This window comes from Chrysemys picta, chromosome 13 (genome assembly GCF_011386835.1).
Source record: "Chrysemys picta bellii isolate R12L10 chromosome 13, ASM1138683v2, whole genome shotgun sequence".
Lineage (NCBI taxonomy): Eukaryota > Metazoa > Chordata > Testudines > Emydidae > Chrysemys > Chrysemys picta.
In genome coordinates, this window is record NC_088803.1 from 40,704,603 (window position 1) to 40,730,476 (window position 25,874).

A 25,874-nucleotide genomic window follows, 5' to 3' on the forward strand; every position below is an offset into this window, starting at 1 on the left:
AAAGACAGACCTCACCCAATATTTTCGCAAACTCAGTTCTCCCTAAGAGGCTATTCAACTTGGAAAGAAAGTTATTTATGAATACAGGAAAAAATTTGCAATTTATAAAAAAGTCCCATAAGCCTTTTCTACGCTTTTAAACACTGTAATAAAGAACAAGGTAGACAAAGTGCACGACATATTTAGTGTTGGAGTTTACCACCCGGGGAGGTAATATTTTCTCTTAACAGTGCCTAGTCATAGTGCATTTAAATACTGTGTTGTGTGGAACAGCTTGCTAGCTCTCTCTATAAAAATAATAACTTGCCTGAATTGTTTTCCAGTGCTAATTCTGAGCTACAGGGCCACAGGACAATGAAAGACTAACCGATGCTATGAGGTGCTGGGCATCTCATGCGAAGGTCTATTGTCAATATTTTCAGAGGTGATTAGCACCTGCAGCTCCTACTGAAATTATTGGAAGATGAGAGCTCTACGACTACTAAATAGATTGGGCCACTTTTAGATCAGAGCCTAAATATGAATGCAGCTACCCAATTTTAGTCACCCGCATTTTAAAATTTTGACCCAAGTGCCTGTAACGCATGTTGAATTAACAAAGGCCTTCTTGACATCTGTGAGAAGTGAGGATGCTCTGCACCTAACAGAATGTGCTCAGCCCTTTGCATTAGCAAGACCCTAGTGCCAATCTTGCAATACCTGGCACATGTGTGCTGTTCTATTGAAGTCAATGGAATTACTACTCATAAAACCAGGCTAAGAGAGATGAGCATCAAGCCTTCTGTCGTTACCTAGCAATATCCTCGCCTGTTAAACAGGGCCTGATCCTGTCCTTATTAAAGACAATGGCAAAATTTCCATGATCGTTTACTTCAATGGAAAAAGAACAGGAGTACTTGTGGCACCTTAGAGACTAACAAATTTATTAGTTCAATGGAGTTGTTCCTAGTCGATACTGTTGTGAGTGAGATCAGAATAAATCCAAGAGTGTTTAACTTCTCTTAAAAAAAAAACAAATTAATATTCTCTTCTATATACTCTGGATATTTCCATATCTTAATTTACGCCTCCTTATCTTGAATGCTAATTTATTTTTAAAAACAAACCCACTAAATTTGTTAAAATGCATAGTTTTAAAATGATCATTTACTCACAAAACTGTTTAAAATATAGTATTTGGAATTGGATTGGTGTTAGCAGGAAACTGCAAAGTAGGCGTGTATATTTTTATGCAGTAATTATTTATTGTTTAATATACCAACTGAGAAGGCAAAGAACAGCACAAATGCATAATTGTTACCAGGCAGGGAGAAGTAGAGCATTAGGAGATAGCATAAATAGTCAAACGTGACCTCAAAAGGTCAAAAGAGAACTAAACAATTTTGTCACAGCACTCGCTTATTTAAGTAAATGCAAGCCCAATTTCCTCTCTGCTGTTTTGCCTGGTATTTTACATTGTCCAGTATTACTCTTATTTGACAGAAAAAGACACAGGGCTGGTTGTCCTAAGTACATTTATTAGATGTGTGCGAATATTAGGTAAGGACCACCTAAAGCATTTCACAAGTCAAACGAAACTATTTTGACTGTCATGCCACCCAAAATACTAAACTGAAATGTCTATGTTATATTAATTTCTAAAAATGATTTACTGAGGTCAGTCACAATAAAAATGCAAGTCAGCTGTGGAAGCATTTTGTAACATGGATAATTTTTTTAACCCTTCTCGTGCTGTCACAAACAAGATTGCAATTTGGTAGATGGAAACAATGAAGATCAAAATGTAATTTAATAGCCCAGCTCTCTTGCTTTCAACAGGACTTCAAATTTATCTCTGGAACAAACACCACTTATTAAATTCATTCATATTTCTGTAAGTTTCCCCCTTTTTCAACATAAGACTAGGCTTTCATTATGGGAGCATGGGATCACAATGCGTTCACTATATGAATGAGAGGCTTATTTGGTTTTACATTTAAGATCATGTTCATTTTTGCAGCACGCTCTGAACAACAAAAGGACATTTTATTGTCACATTAAAAAAAAATTAGTTTCCTATGGACAGTTATAAAAATCACTTAAAAGCTAAGGGGGAACTATGCCTCAGTGACAAAACAAATTTGCCATAAACCATTTTACAAAAGAACAGCAGGACTTTAGACTAAACTCAGGAACTGTTCCTATTCATCATTCATTTGTTTTGGAAACTCCACCCTCCTCCTGCCATGTTCAATATCTAATTGGCATTCTGACACTTCAGATAACTAAACATCTGCTGCATGGATGCTTCTTAGAAATCTTTTGTTCTGTAAGATGGAGTTCAAGGGATACAGCTCACTGATACACTAGATTCTTGCCATTGTTAAGGCAACTACTATTACGGAATAGGGGAGAAAAAACATTCAAAAGACAAACATGAACATTTTGCACAAATATCTTTCCCCCTCTGACAAGTTTTCTAGGCATTCAGATGTCAAAGGATTGCTGCCTCCTACCTATTTCCACAGTCTCTGGAGTATTGGGGTCTTTGCAATCCTACCATAAACAGCGATTGACAAAAGGTTAATTACTGTTGCAATGACAAGCATGTTTCATAATTGATTAACACTCAATGAATTTTTTAATATAGTAGTTCAATTAACATAAGTGGACAAGGTAGATGATGCAAGATCTACCTTTCAGGGTTGCTGTGGGACTTTAATTAATTAATGTTTTGAAAGCATTATGGAATAAATGTGAAGTAATATTATTATTGGATCAACAGATAAATCATATGCAAGGTTTTGGGATCAAAATTTCCATCCGTCTGATGCTAGAGCCTTTTTTGCCCGAAGGCTTGTGTTGCGTAATGTCGCTACTGATCTAATATTACTATTATTATTTGTATCACAGTAGCATCTAGAAGCTCCACTGTGCTGAGGGCTGTACAAAATGAGACAGTCCCTGCCCCAAAGAACTTACAGTTTAAACTGACAAGACAGACAAAGAGTGGGCAAGGAAAAAGGCAGAGAGAGGTGAAGTCTAAGGTCACACAGCAGGTCAGTACCAGAGTCAAGAATAAAACCCAGGTCTCCTGCCAGTGCCCAATCCACTAGGCCACACTGACTCGGTTTCCATATAGATATATTTTCCCTCTTTAACCTTTCACAGGGCCCAACATAGTAATATGGTTACACAAACACTTTCTACATTTCAGCTTAATATACATTCTCCTTTCAAAAAGATTCACTGTTTACAGGTACATAATGCATGTTTCTAATCAGTGCCAACATCTGGTTGCTATACAAGTTTTAAATGAGATCCACTGCTGGAGCTGTACAAAAAGCTTTGCTCCTAAAGCGATACCAACAATGGAGATCTGGCTGCGTTAGTCAATGTGAGGTACTGGGCCATCATCAGCGATAGACTGACTGTTGCAATAGCCAATGAGAGCGTCTGCTTCAAGGCTCCTGTTTGGCTGTCAGAGTGAGTCTGGATACTGTAGCCAATCAACGCATGTCTCGTTGTCTAGTCATTGGCTGGTGGGTTTTCTTTTATGAATCTATCCATGACTATAACTAAGTTATTTTAAACTCTCCGAGCCAAGTTTCAGAGGAGGACATAATGCATGGCCCTGCAAAACCCACTGTAACCACATTTGCACATACAAATGACTACTGAAAGTCCCACACAGGAAACTACCTGCATGGTTGTCCTTTTGCACACACAAACAAACTGCATGCATATGCATGAGCTTTGGCAGGCACATTCACTTTGCCCACCATTAAAAATGTCTCTCTCCTTATTAATTTAGAAAATGTTCAATTGTGTATGTTAAGGGCCTGATCCAAAGTCTATTGAGGCAACAGAGTCCCAAGTACTTCAATAGGCTTTGAATTGAAGCATAAAGTAAGTAAACTAATGTTATTAAACTACAACTAAACTGTCCAACAGAGGGAAGGAGGAGTCATAGCTATCTACCCATTACAGTGACTGGGACACTTTGGTGACAGAATGGTTCTCTCATGAGGGACTTTTGCATTTGATGAATCCTAGCCCACTCAACCCCCCTTTTTCATTTAAAGGGGTAAGGGACTCAAGAGGGGCATCTGTTAGTCTCAGTTGATGACACTGTTTGAAACTGCTCTTCTTGTCTTCTAAGTGATGATGTACACCCAGTGTGGAAGGCTCCAGAAGAGGAAAGATGACCCACTGCTTAGAATGCTAGCCCTTGGACTTGGGAAATTTGGGTTCAATCCCTGTTTCGCCAAATAATTCCAGTATGATCTTGGGCAAGTCACTTAGCTACAGAAGCACATTTGATGGATTGAATCATGGGCTTCTTGCTGGGATTGGAACAAAAGAAGTAGAGAAATAACTAGTTTTCCTCCTTTGTGGTCAGAATGAATATTCTGGTACATTTGACATGATCTCCTACTCTACCAACTTGTAAATATGCTATTAAATGGTATATGCTTTAATGTAACTTCTATTAAATGATTACAAACCCCACTCTCTCTCTCTCTAGATACTTGTCTTGCCTTTTAATTGGAGTTCATCGAAAAACGCCAACCACATTTGGTGAAAATCGTGTGTTCCCTAGATTTGCTCACAAAGCAAAACCCAACAGGAGTTTGTATTTCATCGAGAAATCTCCACTAGCATCACCTCCTCCCTCGAACCCTTTGAGGTTCCTGCAGAACTGACCCCCTAAAAAAATAAAAATAAAAAAAATAATCTATGAGATAGTTAAGTATCTGACAAATAAGTTAACGGGGTGGGCAGCAATCCTGTTTTACTGCCGTTAGGAATATAGTAGTAATGATATTATTCTTATCTGTATTACCATAAAGCCTAACCATTGTACTACATGCTGTACAAACTCATTTGCCTGTGCATAATTATTGCTATTGAGTACTATTCCATGTTATTTCAATATCCTTGTTGATTATGGGTAATAAGGATACTTTCCTGCTCACCCTTAATCAGGTTTCCCATTTTGCACCCCCACTTTTGTCAGCAAAAATAAACACCAGGGTCTGTTTGATTCTGCCAGGCTGGGTTGAGACCTTTCAAAAATCAAGTGCAGTGTCCTTAGTCCATGTGTGTTTCCACTGTTTGGCTCCAAGGAGCAATCTTCTTTTCACTGCCATTCCTCCCTTTCTCATGCCCCATGCTCCTGGCCTCTTCAAAGGAATCATCTTCTGCACATGACTGTTGGAGCCTGCTGTCATTTTCCCTGGCCCACTTTCCCTTTTCTTCTTGACTAGGGAAAAAAAAGAAGGTGACCATCTATGTCAATGAATCCCTGACCTACATAGTCTGACCCTGAAGGTTCCATAGATAATACAAGAGATTCAATTAGGCCAGCAACTGAGGAAAGGGCCTCTATAAAGCGAACTTTTTAGATGTGCTTTGCTGAAGCCATTACTTTCTCAGAATAGTGTGCATACATTCTAACCTTTTATGTCTTTTGAGGTCCTTTTGGATTTACAGTGATCAGCTACCCACATATTTTTGTCATGATTGCTAAATTCAGAGAGAGGGTGAGGAGGGGAGCTTCCTCATCTTCTCTGTCATTTGCCCCCTTTAAGGTATTGCTACGCTTGAGCGGATGTGACAAACTCAGTTCCAATAAACATAACGGAATCTGATCAGCATCACAGTTCCTTTCACAGGACTGAGATTGTACCATCTCTCCGTGTACTACATAACTTTTAGGGAGAAGCTCCCTTTGTCCTGTACAGAAAAACCCAGAGAGCAACCATGTATACCTCTTGTAAAGGGAAGTTAACACAAAGCAGGTAAGATTCAAGCTGATTCAGATGGGGCCAGCTTCAACATGCTTATATGCACAAAATGTCACTCTATACCACTCATACCTGTTTTAAGTCATGCACAAAACATACTAAAGCTTTACATGTGAATCAAAGGTCCTGCTGCTTTCTCATTTGCAAAAAGAAATCTCTTTACCTGTTGCTGAGAGAGGGAAAGAATGTCAGAATCATATATATTCATTCACAGCATGAAACAGGCTTCTTTACAGATGGTAACATAACATCCAGGTGTTAGGCCTCAACCCCACTTCAACTATTGTTTATTGCCATTGCATGGATTAATCCCCGCTGTCAGTCCAGTCCACAAGATGCTCTTAGAAAGAAAGGTCTGCATAGCATCACAATTGTCAGATCCTGCTTTGATACACTTTATCTTTTCTTATCCCTTCAGACTCACCATGACTGCTCTGACTGACATGCTAAGAAATGCTTTAGAATCGGTGCATATGGACTAAACTTTTGTTGTTGTTGTTGAGAACAGAACTCACTGTGGATCTGATAAGAAGTTTGCAGAGTATTCCATTACAAACTGGGAATCCCAAGAGTCAGTGATTCATTAGTAATTATCCTAGAGTTACAGGAAGTAAACAGCTTTTAGATGTGTAGTTTGCATCTAATTATGTCATAGTTCACTATCAAAGGTGTGTGGTTTTTAATTTATTACTCTGAAAAACAGATTTTACAACAGCATCTAGAAGTCAAATAGCTAAACAATTTTTTTTAACATAAGTAAAACACCTTTGCTACACAGTCAAGGCATACTGTGTCATTTGTTGTTTTAATTTAATTTACAGGGATATGAAAATGTAATTTTCTGGATGGACATGCTCTTTGATTTGATGTTCATTGTCTGCCTTCTAAGGAATTCAGAATAGATTTCTTTGTTTTTATATTTACACCACATTCACTAGTAATTTAAATTAAGTGACTAATAATTCATATTCTTTGTGGTAGCCACATGGGGCCCAATTCTGCTCTCAGATACAATGGAGGAAATTATTCTGAATTTATAATGGTGTATTAGAGGAGAGAGCTGTGCTCTTAGGATTTCTCTACACTTGAAAGTTCTTTCAGGTTAAATTGAGGTTTTTTGAATTAAGTGCCTTGGGGCCACACACAAGTTTGTGTTTCAAATTATCTGGCTTTTCAACCCCCATTAGCCAACCCACTTTGGAAATAAGTTGACTGAGATTTGGGATGAGTCTTCAAACAACAAAGTAGTTGGGACCATAGGGACCAACCTATGACTGTAGAGGTGTTAACAGGCCACTTTACATTACATAGTCCTTTACAATATGTGCTAACTACGTATGCTAAACAATCTGTTCCACCTTGCATTTTGTTGTGACTCTCCAAGTATCTTTCCCAGACCTGAAGAAGAGCTCTGTGTGGCTTGAAAGCTTGTCTCTCACCAGCAGAAGTTGGTCCAATAAAAGATAGGTTTCAGAGTAGCAGCCGTGTTAGTCTGTATCCGCAAAAAGAAGAACAGGAGTACTTGTGGCACCTTAGAGACTAACAAATTTATTAGAGCATAAGCTTTCGTGGACTACAGCCTGCATCCGAAGAAGTGGGCTGTAGTCCACGAAAGCTTATGCTCTAATAAATTTGTTAGTCTCTAAGCTGCCACAAGTACTCCTGTTCTTCTTTTTCCAATAAAAGATATTACTTCACCCACCTTGTCTCTCTAACATTCTGGGACTGACACAGCTACAACTAAACTGCATACAACAATGTTCTGCATCTGGCAGTCCTCCCAGTGCTATCCTGTACCATTTTGTTAGCTACCTGTGTGCCCTCTACTGATCTTGAGACACACAGACCGGATGTCATCTTCCCAATGAAATGCTGGTCTGTGGTCCTTTGTGATACCAGCTCATGTCAATTTCACATAGCCAGAGTCAAATACCAATTATAGAGCAGCCATGCTTCATGATTCCATATAGACCCACGGTGAGGTCTGGCCCTTCACTAGGGGAGGAGTGTGACCCAATTTATCTGAACAGGACAAATGAGTGAGAGGGGCACTCCTGGCACCTGAGCCAATGCTGTACCAAGGGAAAGGTGCTCCAGCAGGTTTATAAGACGGTCAGGTACAATAATGAAAGACCTCTGGGAGAGCTTGCATGGTCTGCAGATACGATCGTGAGCTGGATGGTATTTTTGGCAGACATGCCACACTGAATGACAGCATGTTGTGGACTCCACAAAGGACCCCACAGATATCGACCAGGATGCCAAGCTGATGGAGATTGAGATCTTGGATTTCAGGATCTCCCCAAGCTACTAAACCAGAGAGACTGCCAGAGACACAGGAGGCATCCAAATCACAGGCTCAGAACTAACTTGGAGAGGGGAGCAATTCCTGAAAATAATCTGTGTTATATTACAATAAAAGTGCACTGGGGGATTTAAACACATTTGTCCCGGATACTGTCAAGGTGTCAGCATATTGTGCTAGCCTCTCGCTGCCGCCTCAGCTTTTAACCGTTGGGTGCTCAAAATGGCTGGCAGCTACATCAGAGAATAAAAAAGCAAAATATGCAAGCACACAACCACCCCTCAAGGTTTCCAGGTCATGCCTTTCAACCCCCTTAACATATCGCTTACTGACCCCCCCAGCTGACCAAGATGACGGCACCACATCGTTAAAAAATAGCATACGCTGAATGGAAGACACGTTTTTTGTAGTGACAAATACAGGAAAGAAAAAGCAATCCTAACATTTTTCTGCCTCTCAGTTTCATTAATGCCCTCAGTTTTGAGCTAGCCTGAGATTTTACAAGGCAAATTGCCCAACTCAGGCTACCCAGACATTTCAAAATGCATAGAGAGTTTAAGGCACTAGAAGACAGGCATACTCCCTCCCTTGGATTCAGAAATTCAGAATTCTATTTAGTCTGCAATGCACTTTATGCTGATCATATAAGAGAATTTAAGGCAAAGATGGTGCTCTAATCTGGCATGCATGTTGCATAATAAATGCAGCTCTGGGAAGACTGCCCATGTAGCTTGTGATTCTCTTGCACCCCCACACCAGATTTGGGGGAACCATCCTGGCAAACAGCAGCGTGGTATAGCTTCCTGATTTGTTCATTGCCTTTCTGAACAGGATCCTCCTCTGCCTTTTGGGGACACACCTCAGGTTAACAACATCCAAAGTAAGGACAGCCTGCAGAGGTGCACATGCAATTACTGGCCTGACCTTGCTACTACCAAAACCACCTTCTAATCCCAGACCACCAACAATTTGCTGGAGGTACATGCAATTTTTAACCGTCTTTCCAGGTGTCTCAATCAAAACCTCCCAGCCACCACCCCACCCCATCTTGGGGTCCTATATAAATGGGGAAGAATATTTGAAAATGTCTTACCATCTCCAAACACACTTCAGGCTGGGAAGAGCCCATGGGAATGGAATTCCAAAATTTAGAAAAAGCAAGGTTTAAATGGTTGTTGGCATAGAGACTAGAATTCAGACAATAACTACTTCTGTTGTCCACTCCCCTTCCCTAGTGCTGGCACTGGACATGCTACAGTCCCCATGGACAGAGAGAGAGAGAGAGAGAGAGAGAAGAATGAAGTACAGGGTCCATCCCAACCTACCAACAGCCCTCTCCCTCTGAGAGCTCTGCATACTGGGATGCACCCTTCACTTTCCCAACTCCAAGGAACTGGCACTCCAAGGAACCCTCAACGATCCACATCACAGGACAACAGTGGATATTGAGAGAACCCTTAACTCCCATGATCTAACCCCATCCCATACCCCAAGACACACAGAACATTTTAACCTCTCCTCCCCTGTATACCAATGTGAGATCTTGAAAAAACAGACATGCAGTTCTTTGTTTATTAGTTCTGCTTGGATTGGGTTTTAAGTTATGGATGTTCAACAGAGGTTTTGTTTTAGCTATTCACAATGTACAACTTGGTGGATTATTTCTCATTTATTAAAAATCCTTTGAAAATGTGGGCATGTGGTTTACAAGTTTTATAGAAGCGTTGGACAAATCAACATAAAAATACAAAGTGAAGCTTGCACCAATCATCATAATCAATCCCTACACAAAGCATGCGCACGCGTGCATGCACACACACACAAAAACTTACACCAAAGGTTCACAATATTGTTCTAGCTTCAAAGGAAAAGCATAATGCATCCCTGACCTTGTGTCCCTGACCATTTCCAGCATTTTGTAGAGGCCACTTTTGTTGGCTTTTCATAATGTGCTCAGTAAATCTGTCCACCTCTCTCCTTGCTCTCACACCAGATGTTCAGTATAAGACTTCATAAGCCAGAAAAGCAGATGGTAAAAACTGGTCCTCCTAGAATGACAGGTGGAGTCACAATATCATCAGTGTCTATATTGGTCCTTGGAGAAAAAGTTCCATTTTTCCATTGCAGAAGACAGGCTAGCATTTCCAAAAGGTTCTGACATTATGGTCCTTTTACAGTGACCCCCCAGGCCTTCCAGCACCATGGAGAAATACCCCTTTGTGTTGATCAACTTTAAGTCCTGCTGTAGACAGCGAACAATAGGTGTTTGGGTTCCATAAATGGCCCCCAATACAATTTGGAAACCCCAACTGTGAAAATCCATCAATAACCTCCCAGGCAATCCTTATGACCTTGGGGAATAGTACTTCTTGATAACAGCACACACCTCCCTGACAGGCGATTTAGTAACAAACTGGTTAGCTAGTGGTGAGGTTCCAGCTGGTGATGACCATGCACTTCTCCATACTGCAGGGAAATCATGTGGGTGGCCCAGCAGTGCAGCTCAGGAATGAGCTATGCACAGATTTTTAGGAAAGTCATCTTTGACATCCTAAAGTTCTGCCACCACTATTGTTCATCCCAGGTCTGCATCACTATCCTGTCCCACTCCTCAGTGCTAGTTGAATGAGCCCAGAAGCAGTGCTTCTGCCACCAAGAGAAGCTACTCTAGGCATAAATCATACAGAAATGACTGCTCAAATTCAGCCATCTTCTCCTCAGGTACCCATATAGCCCGCCTCTCAAGCCACTGCACAATTTGAGATACAAACTCAGCAACCTGTTTGTGCTAATGATGGGGTCAGGATTTTAATGCTCAGCAGGGTTTCCCCCAATGTCGCCTGATGGCACTCTGAAAATGGTGTGAGCTTGCCAAAGAATGATAGGATGCAATGAGAGGAATTATGGGAATTATTTAGTTTGACCCCAAGTCCTAGAATTCCAGTAGCTTTCTGGTAGCTATCTCACAATGCTCAGCAAGAAAAAAATCCCAGAATGCACAGAGCATAGTGGAGAAGCATTGCACCATGGGACATCTGCTCAGAATGCTGAGTGCTTATTTCAAAACAACACAGCATTGTATGGACACAATGATTCTAGGGGGAAGTAGCTTAATCCAGGATATCAGTGGTGTAGATGTTATGTCCTGCTTGCCCAACAGTTGTTTTGGATCACTTAATGCAGACAAATATAACTCAAAACAGCTGTCAAGTGGGGACAAGCCCTGAGTTTATTTTCTGATTTTACCTGTCTGTAAAGTTTCCAAGGAGTTTCCAGGAGATACTAATTGGGATTTATACAGTCAACCACTTTCATTCACACCCTTATCAACAGGCCACATTTTCAAACTTCAAACTGATTTTGTTCACCCCCTTGTGAGAAAGACTGATTGCATCTGTAAGTGGGGCATAATCTCTATGCCCCAAAACACAGCTACTTGTGCATGTATATCAGACATTAGGTATTCAACTGCAGGGTCTGCAGGTGCAAACATGAGTCTTGTATTGCCAAAATAACACACACCCCTTTTTGTGGAAGTAATTCACCGCATGTGAAAACACAGGTGCACTAGATTGCAAGTTGGCTTGATGAGGTTTGAAAATTTGACACTGTATATTATAAGGGAGTTAAAAAGCATTTTAGAGCTGGGCTAGAAGTAAATGGGTATAGGAATATAGGAACTGACACAATGAATCACGACAATGCTCCATCTAATCCAGTGTCCTGTTTCCAACAGTGGTTAGCATCATATTCTCCATAGAAAAAGTATAAACCCCTCAGAACAGACAATTATGCATTAACATACACAAGAAGGAAATTTCTTCCTAATCCCTGACAGTTTGTAGTAGTCTTAGGCCTGGTCTACACTATGGACTTTAATTCAGATTTAGCAGTGTTAAATCGAATTAACCCTGCACCCATCCACACAACGAATCCATTTATTTCGAAATAAAGGGCTCTTAAAATCGATTTCTGTACTCCACCCCGATGAGTGGAGTAGCGCCAAAAATTGATATTGTCATTTCGAATTAGGCTTAGTGTGGCCGCAATTCGATGGTATTGGCCTCCGGGAGCTATCCCACAGTGCACCATTGTGACCGCTCTGGACAGCAATCTGAACGGATGCACTGGCCAGGTAGACAGGAAAAGCCCTGCGAACTTTTGAATTTTATTTCCTGTTTGCCCAGCACAGGAGAGCACAGGTGACTACAGAGAGCTCATCAGCACAGGTAACCATGCAGGCCGATAATCGAAAAAGAGCACCAGCATGGACCGTATGGGAGGTACTGGATCTGATCGCTATATGGGGAGAGGATTCAGTGCTAGCAGAACTTCGTTCGAAAAGACAAAATGCCAAAACTTTTGAAAAAATCTCCAAGGGCATGATGGAGAAAGGCCACAATAGGGACTCAGATCAGTGCCGCATGAAAGTCAAGGAGCTCAGACAAGCCTATCAAAAAACAAAGGAGGCAAACGGTCGCTCTGGGTCAGAGCCGCGGACATGCTGCTTCTACGCCGAGCTGCATGCAGTTCTGGGGGGGCCGCCACCACTACCCAACCTCTGACCATGGAAATCTCATCAGCTACACCTGAGGATTCTGTGGACAGGGAAGAGGAGGAGGAGGAGGACGACGACGACGAGCTTGCGGAGAGCACACAGCACTCTGTTCTCCCCAACAGCCAGGATCTTTTTCTCAGCCTGACTGAAGTACCCTCCCAACCCTCCCAAGCCAGTATCCAAGACCAAGCAAGCGTTTTTTAATGATTACTTTGCCCTGAGGACTTGGGATGCATTCATGGCCAGTACAGCTACTGGAAAAGTCTGTTAACGTGTCTGGGGATGGAGCGGAAATCCTCCAGGGACATCTCCATGAAGCTCTCCTGGAGGTACTCCAAAAGCCTTGCCACAAGGTTTCTGGGCAGTGCAGCCTTATTCTGTCCTCCGTGGTAGGACACTTGACCACGCCATGCTAGTAGCAAGTAATCTGGTCTCATTGCATGACAAAGCCTGGCATCATATGGTCCCGGTGTTTGCTGGCATTCAAGCAACATCCGTTCTTTATCTCGCTGTGTAATCCTCAGGAGAGTGATATCGCTCATGGTAACCTGGTTGAAATACGGGAATTTAATTAAGGGGAGAGAGGTGGCCGTTCCTCCTGGGCTGCTTGCCTGTGGCTCAAAAGAAATCCTTCCCTGCAGTTAGCCAAGCGCGGGGGGGAGGGGGGGAAATTGGCCCTGAGCTTTTCGCTTTTGGCTAGCAGGGATCTTCCTTGATACTAGCCACGCAGTGGGCGGAGGGATAAAGTGATCATCCAGAGAACTGGATGGGAGGGAGGGGTTAGTTTGTTTACTGCTGCTGAAGGTTAACAGGAAAACCGCAGCACTCAACGGGCTTTGCTTGGTATGTGGGAAAGGAGGGCGCAGAAGCCGAAAGACAATGGCTTACCATGGCCGCATGCAAGCCGAATTCTGTTGCCCGGACCTGCGTCTGTGATCTCTAGCAGCAAAAACACAGACACTCAATATTAAGAGGCAAAATGCAACCTTGCACAGAAATCACATGTGCTATGTAATGTGAATAGTGTTGGTCACCGTGAAAGAGTATAAGCATTGTTCTGTAAAATGTATTTTTTTAAATACTTCTCTCCCTTTTTTCCCTCCCTCCAGCAGCTGCAAATTTTTCAAGCCTCCCTCCTCCGTCCCGAAGGCTATCTCAGATAAGGCGTCGGAAAAAGAAGACGCGAGACAAGATGTTCGCGGAAATCATGGAATCCACCCGCAGTGAAAGAGCTCATCTGAATGAGTGGAAGGACACGGTTTCAAAGTATAGGAAAGATGCCAGTGAACGTGAGGACAGGAGGGACCAATGTGAGGACAGGAGGGACGCTCGAGATGAGAGGTGGCGGCAGGAAGATCAGAGGAGGCAGGATGCAACGTTGGGGCTGCTGCATGAGCAAACAAACATGCTCCGGCATCTGGTGGAGCTTCAGGAACGGCAGCAGGATAACAGAGTGCCACTACAGCCCCTGTATAACCCCCCCTCCTCCCTCACCAAGTTCCATAGCCTCCTCACCTAGACGTGTAAGAATGCGGGGGGGGAGGGGGGGGAGGCTCCGTACACCCTCCCATTCCACCCCAGTGGACAGCCCAAGCAAAAGGCTGTCATTTTTTTTTACCTTTTTTTAGTGGCCTTTTCCTTCCCGCCAATCCTCCTCCCAAACCCCACCCGGGTTCTCTCCCTCTTTTTATAATCAATTAATAAAGAATAAATGATTTTTAAATGATAGTGACTTTATTTCCTTTGAAAGCAAGCTGGGGGAAGGGGGAGGGTGGGTTCCTTACAAAGAATGAGTCAATAAAGGAGGCGGGTTTTCATGAAGGAGAAATAAACAGAAATTTCACACTGTAGCCTGGCCAGTCATGAAACTGGTTTTCAAAGCTTCTCTGATGCACAGCGCTTCCTGGTGTGCTCTTCTAATCGTCCTGGTGTCTGGCTGCGCATAATCAGCACCACTCCGCCATAAAGGTCTCCCCCTTACTTTCACAGAGATTGTGGAGCACACAGCAAGCAGCAATAACAATGGGGATATTGGTTTGGCTGAGGTCTGACCGAGTCAGTAACGATTGCCAGCGACCTTTTAAACGGCCAAATGCACATTCTACCACCATTCTGCACTTGCTCAGCCTGTAGTTGAACAGCTCCTGACTCCTGTCCAGGCTGCCTGTGTATGGCTTCATGAGCCATGGCATTAAGGGGTAGGCTGGGTCCCCAAGAATAACTATTGGCATTTCAACATCCCCAACGGTTATTTTCTGGTCCGGGAAGTTAATCCCTTGTTCCTGAAGATGCGAGCGTCATGAACCCTTCCCGGCCAGCCCACGTTGATGTTGGTGAAACGTCCCTTGTGATCCACAAGTGTTTGCAGCACCATTGAAAAGTACCCCTTGCGGTTTATGTACTGGGTACCTTTGTGCTCCGGTGCCAAGATAGGGATATGGGTTCCATCTATCACCCCACCACAGTTAGGGAATCCCATTGCAGCAAAGCCATCCACTATGACCTGCACATTTCCCAGAGTCACTACCTTTCATAGCAGCAGCTCAGTGATTGCTTTGGCTACTTGTATCACAGCAGCCCCCACAGTAGATTTGCCCACTCCAAATTGATTCCCGACTGACCGGTAGCTGTCTGGCATTGCAAGCTTCCACGGGGCTATTGCCACTCGCTTCTCAACTGTGAGGGCTGCTCTCATCTTCGTATTCCGGCGCTTCAGGGCAGGGGAAAGCAAGTCACAAAGTTCCACAAAAGTGCCCTTACGCATGTGAAAGTTTCGCAGCCACTGGGAGTCGTCCCACACCTGCAACACTATGCGGTCCCACCAGTCTGTGCTTATTCCCAGGCCCAGAATCGGCGTTCCACGGATAGAACCTCCCCATTAACAGACTGCGGGAACTATGGGATAGCTATGGGATAACTACCCACAGTGCAACGCTCCAGAAATCGACGTTAGCCCCGGTACATGGACGCACACCGCTGAATTAATGTGCTTAGTGTGGCCGCATACATTCGACTTTATACAATGTTTCCAAAATTCGAATTATATAAATTCAGATTAATCCCGTAGTGTAGACATACCCTTAATTAGGATATGTAGAAAAAAAACAACATTTGTGCACACGAGCAGGTATTTATGCAATTGGAGCAAGTAGTGCACATGCTACATTGAGTTTCCACTTATAACCAGTTTGTCAGACAAGCTTTGGCCAAATACTGGCAGGTGTTTGGAAGCAGGCTCTGCCCTCTTCTGCCACTGATGGGCACATCGGGCACATCTTCACTGGCAACGTTAATGTGGCTTGTGTAGTCACGGCAGAGCTCTGGGAGCTACCAGCGCTGGTGCACTGTCTACACTGGCACTTTACAATGCTGAAACTTGCAGCGCTCAGGGGGGTATTTTTTCACACCCCTGAGCGAGAAAGTTGCAGTGCTGTAAAGTGCCAGTGTAGACAAGCCCTAAGTTGCATGAGCAGCGGAAAGGGCTTCTCCACCCTGGCTGAGCCCAGTCCAGTGCACAATCCCCTTGCTTGTACTATTACTGCTAAGAGTACAAATAATTTTTTTTGGGGGGAGGCTATGTGTAGGGTGCGTGCAACTGTCTAACTAGGTTAGTGACATAAGTGCATTTATGGACCATCCCCTAAGAGGAAACCAACAAATTCACTGACAGCTGTGATCTAAGTAAAGCTGGTCAGAAAACAATTCCCCTTCTCCCTCCCACTAAGAAATTTTTCTTCCAGTAGGTTTCAAGCCAATTTCAAATGAAAGGTTTTGTTCCAAATCACATTTCAAAGTGAAACGAAAATGTCTGTTTTGTTTTAAACTTAAAAATGGCATTTTCCGCTCCAAAAATGTAGATTTCAAATTAAAAATTTTGTTTCAAAATTTCCTATGGGAAAACCAGACTTCTGTGGGAATGACTTTTTGTCCCATGAAATGATTCATATTGTTAAATAGGAAAACTGTTTGGGGGCAGCTCTAATGTAGGACATGAACTCAAGTCTCCAAATATGAGAGGCTGGTGTAATAACCTCACGTATTACTCACCCCAGAAAACAAACAAACAAACAAACAAACAAACAAACAAACAAACCCCTAAGATTTTTCTGAATCTTTGGACAATCTAAACTTTGTTCTAGATATTATGTATGGTCTTGTGGTTAAAACATGGGGCTGGAAATCAGGAAATTGTAATTCTATTCCTGGTTTCACAATTGATTCACTGTATGACCATGTCACTTCAACAACTTGTGCCTCGGCTTCTCCATTCCACATAGACTCTTCCAACTTCACTAGGCTATTGTGATGGTACATTTCTTAATATCTTTAAAATAGTTAAGATCTATTGACAGAAGGCACTCTGGAAGACCAAAACATTATTATTCTATTGAGTTTAATGTGCATATAAATGGCACCTGAGTAATCAAAATTTCTGAGTTTGTTTTTCTTGCTGCTAAACCAGTATTTCAGTAATGAAAACAGATTAGTCCACTTAGGCTATGTCTACACTACTGCGGTAAGTTGACCTACGCTACGCAACTCCGACTCCAGATACATTATTCATGTAGCTGATGTACCTTAGGTCGAGTTACCACGGGGTCTACACCGCGGGGGGTCGACGGGAGAAAATTTCCCGTCGACTTACCTTACTTTTCTAGTCGGGGGTAGAGTACAGGGGTCGACTGGAGAGTGATTTGCAGTCGATTTGGTGGGTCTTTACTAGACCCACTAAATCGAATGCCGGTGGATTGATCTCAGAGCGTCGATCCCCGCTATAGCATAGACCTGCCCTAGACTCAAATCTTAAAAGGGGCATTATGCAGTAGCAGGCTGTCATTTTATTCAAGGCATACATTGTATTTCCCAGGACTGGCTGCACCAGTGGGACAATTCCATCTGGCCCCCAAATGCAGAACAAAATGGCATCCTCTGAACATGACCTCTCATGTACAATGTACCATATACGCAAAGTCATGCAGTGCGGAGGATGCCATTTTGCACGCCTGGCTAAAAATGCCACAGCATACCACTGGCGTTCAGTTTCTAGGAAACTAGAACTGAGAATATTTTAGGTTACTTTAAACAAAATTTAAAAATGCTGCTGGCAGTGACAAAACAGAGTTTGAGCCGAAGATGGAAAGTGTATGGGTAGTAAATAACATTGAAGTTAAAACAAATTGATTCAGTCCCAGAGTTAATCTATTATATTCTTTCAATGGAATTTGTTTTGTTTAAAAAGGATTATATGAAATCATAACTAAAGCTTCATTAACTTTGAGTGATTCATTTTTTTTTGTAACCACATGTTTAGTTACAGCTGATAAAGCATGAAAAACTGCATTCCTTGCCGTTTGTTTTGCATGGGTGTGTTGGGTAATGATGTCAAATATTAAGGTACAACATTGCTCTTCTTTATTGATGTGTTAGTGACTGATCTGCTTATCAGTTCAGTGGGAGAACTGAATGCTAGAAAAGCGAAATGTGAATCTTTTCTAAAGCGCCCTAAGGAGTACTGAGTATTTATAGCACAGAACAGATTAATAAATAATAATAATAAAAAAATTAGAAGAGAACCTCTATTGGGAAAACATCATTCTCTATGGAATAACAAAGTAAACAGTGAAACTTTGGAAGAGATGCTTCAATTGCTGAGATTATAGGAGAGGTTAAAAATTCAGATATGATGGCAGTATTGCATGTTTCTGGCAATCTCTCTTTTCATTACAGATAGGATTGTGTATTCGTCACAAGTGCTTACATAGGACCTTCTTAAAAATCTTGCAATAGTATTGGGTGCTAAGCACTTTTGGAAGTCTGGTCCTTTTTGCTTTAGTTTGCTTTATCTCCCTTGTCAGTATTACTTTGTCTTTTTCATATTCACAACATTTATACCTTAATACTTCTTGTATTTTCTAGTTTTGGGGTCAAAATCTCTTAAGAATAACTTCCAAAGTTTATCACAAATGGAGACTGTAACTCAATCTTTAAGATCGGTGGAAATGGAGAAGGAAACTTCAAGGTTTTTCTTAGCTGAACTTTTTATAAACAGAATAATCATTTCCAGAAATAGAAAATGTCAGTCAGATCATCTTTGACACAAGGTCAACTTTCTGCAAATAATACTCCTGGGGGAATTCTGCACCAAAAAAGATTAAAAATTCTACACACAATATTTTAAAATTCTGCATATTTTATTTGTCAAAATAATCACACACAGCCAGCCCCAGGTGGCTGACAGTGGGGAGCCCCAGCCAGAAAAAAAATGGAAAAAAGAAGCATTTTGGTGGAAATCACAAATTCTGCATAAACAAAAAAATAGAATTCCGTGGGGAACGTTAATTCTGCACAAATTCTGTATGGCACAGTGGTGCAGAATTCCAGCAGGAGTAAAAGAAGGCTGGTGGCATATCAGATGGGAAGATAAAACAATGTTTTTCCATTATGTGAGCCTAAGATGCAGTTACCTGCTAGAGGGCTTTCGCATTATTCATTTAGAGAACAAGTCCTAGCTTTGGATGGAGGAAAATGTTTTTGTATTCATTTTTTAAAATGTATGTGTTTCAATTCATTACTCTTGAATGTGATGGATTGGATTGACTTTAGCCAGGCAAGAAGCAGCTTCCATAGACTGGGACCTTGTCTACACTGCCACTTAACAGTGCTGCAACTGTCTCACTCAGGGGTGTGAAAAAACACCTCCCTGAGCGCTGCAAGTTTCAGCACTGTAAAGTGGCAGTGTAGACAGTGCCCCAGCACTGGGAGCTACTCCCCTCGTGGGGGTGGTTTTTTTACAGCGCTGGGAGATTTCTCTCCTAGCGCTGGTGCCGCAACTACACAGCCATGTTAAAGTGCTGCCGCGGCAACGCTTTAACATTGCCAGTGAAGACACACCCTCAGTCCTGTCCCGCAACAGCTCCGTCATTCCACTTCTGGCCTTCTCTTGTGCAGACACTGTCTGTCATGCACAAATTGTGTGGTGGGTTAGGCAACATTACAGTGTTGCTCACTCGCAATTTTTTACACCCCATCTTAGTTGATTACGTGAGCATCACAGTTCTCTTTTTCTTTCTAAATGAGTTTCTGGCCCTTATGGTTGCAGAGAAAAGCCTGAAATTATGGCTAAAAATCCAAAAGACAAAGGCCACGTCTACACTTACAAGCTTGCAGCAGCCCAGCTGTACCAATGCAGCTGTGCTGCTGTAAGAGAGCTTGTGTAGCCGCTCTATGCCGATGGGAGAGACTTCTCTTGTCGACATAAAGCCAGCTCATTGAGCGGTGGTAGTTATGTTGGCTGGAGCCCAAACTCCCGCCGACGTAGTGCTGTGCACGTGAGCACTTATGCTAGCAAAAATTATGTTGCTCTGGGGAGTTGTTTTTTCACACCCGAGTGACAAAAATCTTGCTGACATAACTGCTAGTGTAGACATGGCCAAAGAGAACTCAGCATGTATTTCTTAAAACAAAACAAACAAAATAAAAAAAACTCCATGATTTTTAAGCCAATCCCATGATTCTTGGAGGCTGACGCAGGATTTTTTGAATGCTTGAGGGCAGCAACATTAATATAACCCCCTCTTCCCCCCACTATTATTTATGTACAGTGCTGCCCACTGTACATGCCAGGTATTTTCCAAACACTGAAGAAGAATAGTTTATACTCCAGCCTAAAGATAGACAAGTAGACAGAGCTAGGGAAAAGAAACAATAGGCATAAGTGGTTAGTAGAATGAGACTAAACCTTCATTGTATGTTGTGGCCTAAATTTAGATTTGAATGCAGATCTTTGGGGTGAAAAGCTTGGGCACTAGCGTACTGTGTCATCTAGCTCACTAATTATATTTCAAATGTCTTGAATATCTATGCTATCCAAAAGTTGTTTCTTTGCCATTATTGTGCAGTTTGCCAATATAGGAAATTAGGACCAGGTTCTAAAAAGTTAGAGGCATGCAAGGTATGTACCAATGGTGCACATATTTAGCATGGACAGTTACCATGATTGTGCATGTACATAACTACACACATATGCAATTAGGTACATTGGCAAGAGCAATTACATAGCCTTTTCTGACAGTCTGGATCTTATTTTTCCCCTAATATTTCTGCTTTGTCATTCATGGACATGTATTTCTGTCATGTAAAAAAACCTCAAACAAGCAAACACAACACACAACACCTGCTAAATAGACCTCAGGATAAGGAAAGCCCTTGGAAATATATTATGTGACCAGTAGTGGTAGCATTTAGCAGACTAAAACATCATCATGTAGACTGAACATAACAAAAGCATTTGATTTTTCTCTGTGTCCTCACTTGAGAAAAAAAGTCAAGCATGTTGTTAGGCTCAGGCATCTCATAGTCTATCCAGTTCCTGACCCCCAACACATTTGATTTTGAATAGTATCAAATTTACAAGAGCAAACCTGTGTGATGCTCCTGTAGATGGTGTGACAGGGTGTCAGATGTTGCATTCTCCTGTGTATGCACAGCTGTACTCTTTTTAGAAGAGGCTGTCTTGATTCTTTGCAGGTTAAATATGATGGAATTAGTAGGCGATAAGATTTGAATGATTCTATTTCATAAGTTCATATATATGAATAGTGACAAAATACAAAGTTTTAAAAGGCATAATAAAGCAGAACGTGTAAGGAAAAGCTAGGGTTTTATTTTAAAGGGAACCTTGCACTGAGATTCCTATTTGTATCTTTGGACTTAGATGCATGTACTCTGTCCTTTTGACACGTATGAGCAGTAGACAAGTAGGAGGATTATAGATACTGAAAGCATTTTTTAATGTATGTTTTATATATATATATATATGCAGATGACATACTATACATTATCACAATTAACTAGTTAGACCACATTCAGATATCTGATGGATCTGACATAATTCAAATATTATGCCCTGCAGCAGGGGTATGACCCAAAGCCTGTTGAAGTCAGTGAAAAGCCCCCAGTTGACATCAATAAGTCTTGAATCAGGCCACAGATCAACATTGCCACAACTGGAGAACATCAGCAATGCTTCACTGAGGCATGAAAATCAACTGCCCTTCAAAGAAGTGGGACCTTTCAACAAGCAGCAAAATTGTACTTTAAGAGGTAGGATTGCTCTGGTTTTGAAGGCACACAGTGCGCCCACAGTGATTTGTACAATTGTAATTAGATCACTAACCATGTGTTTGCATCTGGAAATAAAGGTGCCCATCGGTTTGATGTGGTGTGGGGAAAGCTTGCATTGGTACTTACTGTGTTGTATTTAGCCTCTAGAGCGTGGACCTCAGTCACCAGAGATTTCATTCTGGTATTTTCCATTAGCAATAGATTGGTGGGGGGAGGGAGAGAAAATCCCTGATTGCTCAGCTTGCACTGAGTTCTATCCACATGGTGTAAATGAGAGTTTGATGATGATTTGGTAGATCTGAGAGTATGAGTGTAAGATAGGGTCAGACACATGCACCAAAATTTTATTGGGTGAGGCTACATCTACATTGCTCAGTTTGTACACTTCAGTTCCCTTTATAGAATGCCCCGCATGCAACATGGAATCTTGTATAATTGTAAAATTATTTGTTTTAAAGGAATAAAAATAAAAAATAAAAAAATAAAAAAATTCACAAAAATGCCACAACACTACATTTAAATTGCCTATAACAATGAATTTCCCTCAGGAAAACTGGCAATGTAGTGGAACATCTGCCTTTCTCAAGAATCTAATTTTCAGGTCCATAAAAGATAAGGTTAAAATCAGAGACGGGATCTCATGTTCTACATTTCCTCCTACCTAATGAGACTCAGAGAATGTTTAGCTTTTTGTACAACAAGCATTACATTCAGAATAGCAATTTATGAAGCTGCTTTAGATGGCATTGGGCCTGCCGTGTCCTTTTGAAAGCTAAACAGTAGTAATAGGATACCCTTAAACTTCTCATTACAAGAGATGTTTAATGAACCCAGGATCTAACCAAGATACTTAATTTCTTTTCTCTTGCTTTCTTTTCTCCCCCCTGAACAAGCTAAGTAGCATTTCTTGCGTAATGCCTATATGAATGACAGCATGCACAAGGCATGGCAGAGGATTTCCAAAACACCCAGGCTTGTATTGTGCTTTATTGTGCTGCACCTTATTATCATTCTCTAACCCTGCACATATGGTCATCTTCCATTCTTCTAACTGGTTCCAGGGCCCTGGAATTCAGCATGACCCCTAAGGGCTATTCTAATGCAATCAGTAGGAATACTATATCCAGAGCCAGTCCAAAATCAAAGGCCTGGCCAAAGCCCAGGATAAATTACAGCTGTTATAAAGAAATCACCTTTTCACCTTGGCCCTCATATTCTTTCAGTTTACAGTCATAACTCAACAAGGCCAGAAACATTTGTCATTAATAAACCTGGTTGGATAAACAAGGCTGATGGATTAACAAGTCACATGTAAAGAAACTTGAGAAAGTGAAAAGCTTTGGACAGAAGGTAAGGATAAGCTAAAAAAATTTTCTGGGAGGGAAGATTTAATATATTTTATATCTACTTTCCCATACATTATTATCTCTATTGGATTTTGCTTTCATGATTGACAGCTATAGATACAGTAGTTCTGATTTACTGCCAAATTTTAAAAAGAGAGAGTAATCCTATGTGCTTTTGGAATGCAAACATGACTTATTGACCTACAGCAGACATGGCAACTCCACCAGTCTATAGGCTTTTTTGCCAATATGTATTTCTTATCTGAACTGAAAAAAAAATCTCATTAATTGAATTCAGAAAAGGCTTGTGGATATTTGTCTTTGAAATACATGTTCATTAAGAGGTTGCATTTCAGAGTGAATTGTGTCATATTTCTCACTTTATGTAGAAGAATTATTTTTAAGTTTGTTTTGTGGCGTGGATATGTTTTTGGCCTTCTGATTAAGTGTGCTAGACTGAAGACAGATTCCAAAATATGTTACTTATGTAACTCAGCAACATATATTTCTGCTCATCAACAATGTTTGATCTTCCCCCTAAAGCCAAAAACAAGTCACAGCACGAGTGATTTCATCCCAGAAGCTAAAGGGTTAAAACCAACAGTTTGGTAACAGAGCTTCAGGAAATCTGTGAGAAAAGGAGGAAAAGCAGGTTGTATTTTTACCCAATTGTCTCAGAAAAGATAGGTTTCAGAGTGGTAGCCGTGTTAGTCTGTATCAGCAAAAACAATGAGGAGTCCCTGTGGCACCTTAGAGACTAACACATTTATTTGGGCATAAGCTTTCCCAAATAAATGTGTTAGTCTCTAAGGTGCCACAAGGACTCCTCATTGTTTCTTCAGAAAAGATAGTAAGACTTTTTTCTTTGTGCTTTACCATTCTCCTCAGATTTTTATTATTAAAATTTAAATTATTATTATATACAGCAAGTCCAAATGCTACTGTCACTGAATGACACCACTAGAAATATTTATGTTCACTACATTTAAGAATTGCCTAGGCACTTGCAAGTATAATCATCAACTCACATAGGTTAGTACATTTAGCATTTAAAAAAAAAATAAAACTACATACCCATTGGTAATTTGAAGGAAGACTGTTTGAAGGGACAAGACAATTCAACTGCCAAGTTTCTAAGAAAGTGATTCCCAGGTGTTCAAAGATGTTTAGCTTGAAATTCAAACTGAGTGAGAAGGCTATATTCTTTCTATTTCTGTTTCTGACACAATTTGATTTAATTAGTCCTAATTTGCCACTCAGCATAGTAGGTTATAATTAGAAGAGAGGGTGGGGGCTGGTGAGAAGAATATAATTTAGAATGGCTCTGCAAAACACATTTTATGTGTGACTTAATACAAGGTCATGGAGGGGGAAAAAATCAATTATTAGTTTGGTGGGCATTTTAAATATTTGGCCTTAAACTGTCTTCATCTGGACATCAGCTGTTTACTCTGCAAACATCCCCACCCAGTCCACATAATGCAAGGTACTCCATTTCAGACCAGGGCAGCTGCAGAGCACCTTTTGTGTTTTCAATTTAAAGCCTTTCGGTTGATAGTTCACATTAACATGGAGAGAAATATACAACTTGTGAGTTTGAAAAGCAGTTTTTACTCATAAAAACCTTTGATAGTTTAGCCATCTGGTCAGAGTGAAAGAAGCTCATAAAAGAGGCCCAAATAAGGTTAAAGGTCATCTGCTACGTGGGTCAAGGGGGCCTAAGAAGGTTTGCTGTAGTGGACTTTACTAAAAACTTGTCAGTAAGGATCTTTGACAAATTATGGCACATTCCATGGCTTTTGGGGGAAAGTATTTGATTACAGTGTGCAGGAATGTTGTTGATATTTGCAAAGGTAAGTAAAAAGAGACATTTAAAATGAGAAACTTTAAGAATACTTTAAAAATTGTTCTTGTCTGAACATGCACATAAAATGCCTCTTATTTTATTCAGCTTTTCACTATTTTTTTTTCTAAATCATTTTACACTGAAAAAATATCTCCTGCAGAAAGCTGGCTAAAGGCTTTGACCTTTGATTCAGGTCATTTATTCTTTTAAATGGTCTTATTATAAAACATCCTAATTACTCCCGGTTGGTAAGTCACTTTTTTTTTTTTTTTTTTAATTTTGTATCTTCCCTCCTATTGTTGTATTTACATCAACCTAACTATATTTATAAGTGGTTGTTGTGGACATAACAATCTAGGGAGATTAAAAGGCAATGTTCCTGAAAGGTACAGAAGAAAGCAAACTTATTTTTGAGGCGTCTGTAGGCGCAGCATTTATTAGCATATTTCCCTATGCTGAATCTGAGACACCTAGTAAAATTACTCTTATTCAAGCAAGTTCAACGGCAATTAATCGTACAAACATTCAAATTAACATCAAGGTGCCTGAGCCCCTGTTAAAAAGAAATACTGCGCAGTTGGGCACAGGCACTGACTTTCCGAAGTGCCGAGGGGTGCTCAATGGCCGGCTCTGCCCCAGGCACCACCCCCATTCTACCACTTCCCTCAAGGCCCCACCCCACCCCGCCTCTTACCACCTCCGCTCCACCCCCACCTCTTCCCACACAGTTCCGCCCCCTCCCTCAAGCGCGCCATGTCCTCGCTCCTCCCCCGTCTTCCCCTCCAGCCTCCTGCATGCAGTGAAACAGCTGATTGCAGTGGGTGGGAGGCGCGTAGGGCAACCAGATATCCCGATTTTATAGGGACAGTCCCGATTTTTGGGTCTTTTTCTTATATAGGCTCCTATT

The 25,874-nt window shown here is 41.3% G+C and overlaps 1 long non-coding RNA gene across 1 annotated transcript; it reads right to left on the bottom strand.

The window, feature by feature from the left end:
* Window positions 1-1,497: 1,497 nt before the first annotated feature.
* On the bottom strand, window positions 1,498-25,571 carry LOC135975349 (uncharacterized). Its single transcript, XR_010592284.1, has 2 exons — window positions 24,196-25,571; window positions 1,498-5,245 (listed from the first exon to the last, which is right to left on the bottom strand). It is a non-coding gene; the product is annotated as an uncharacterized LOC135975349 (long non-coding RNA).
* Window positions 25,572-25,874: the final 303 nt, after the last annotated feature.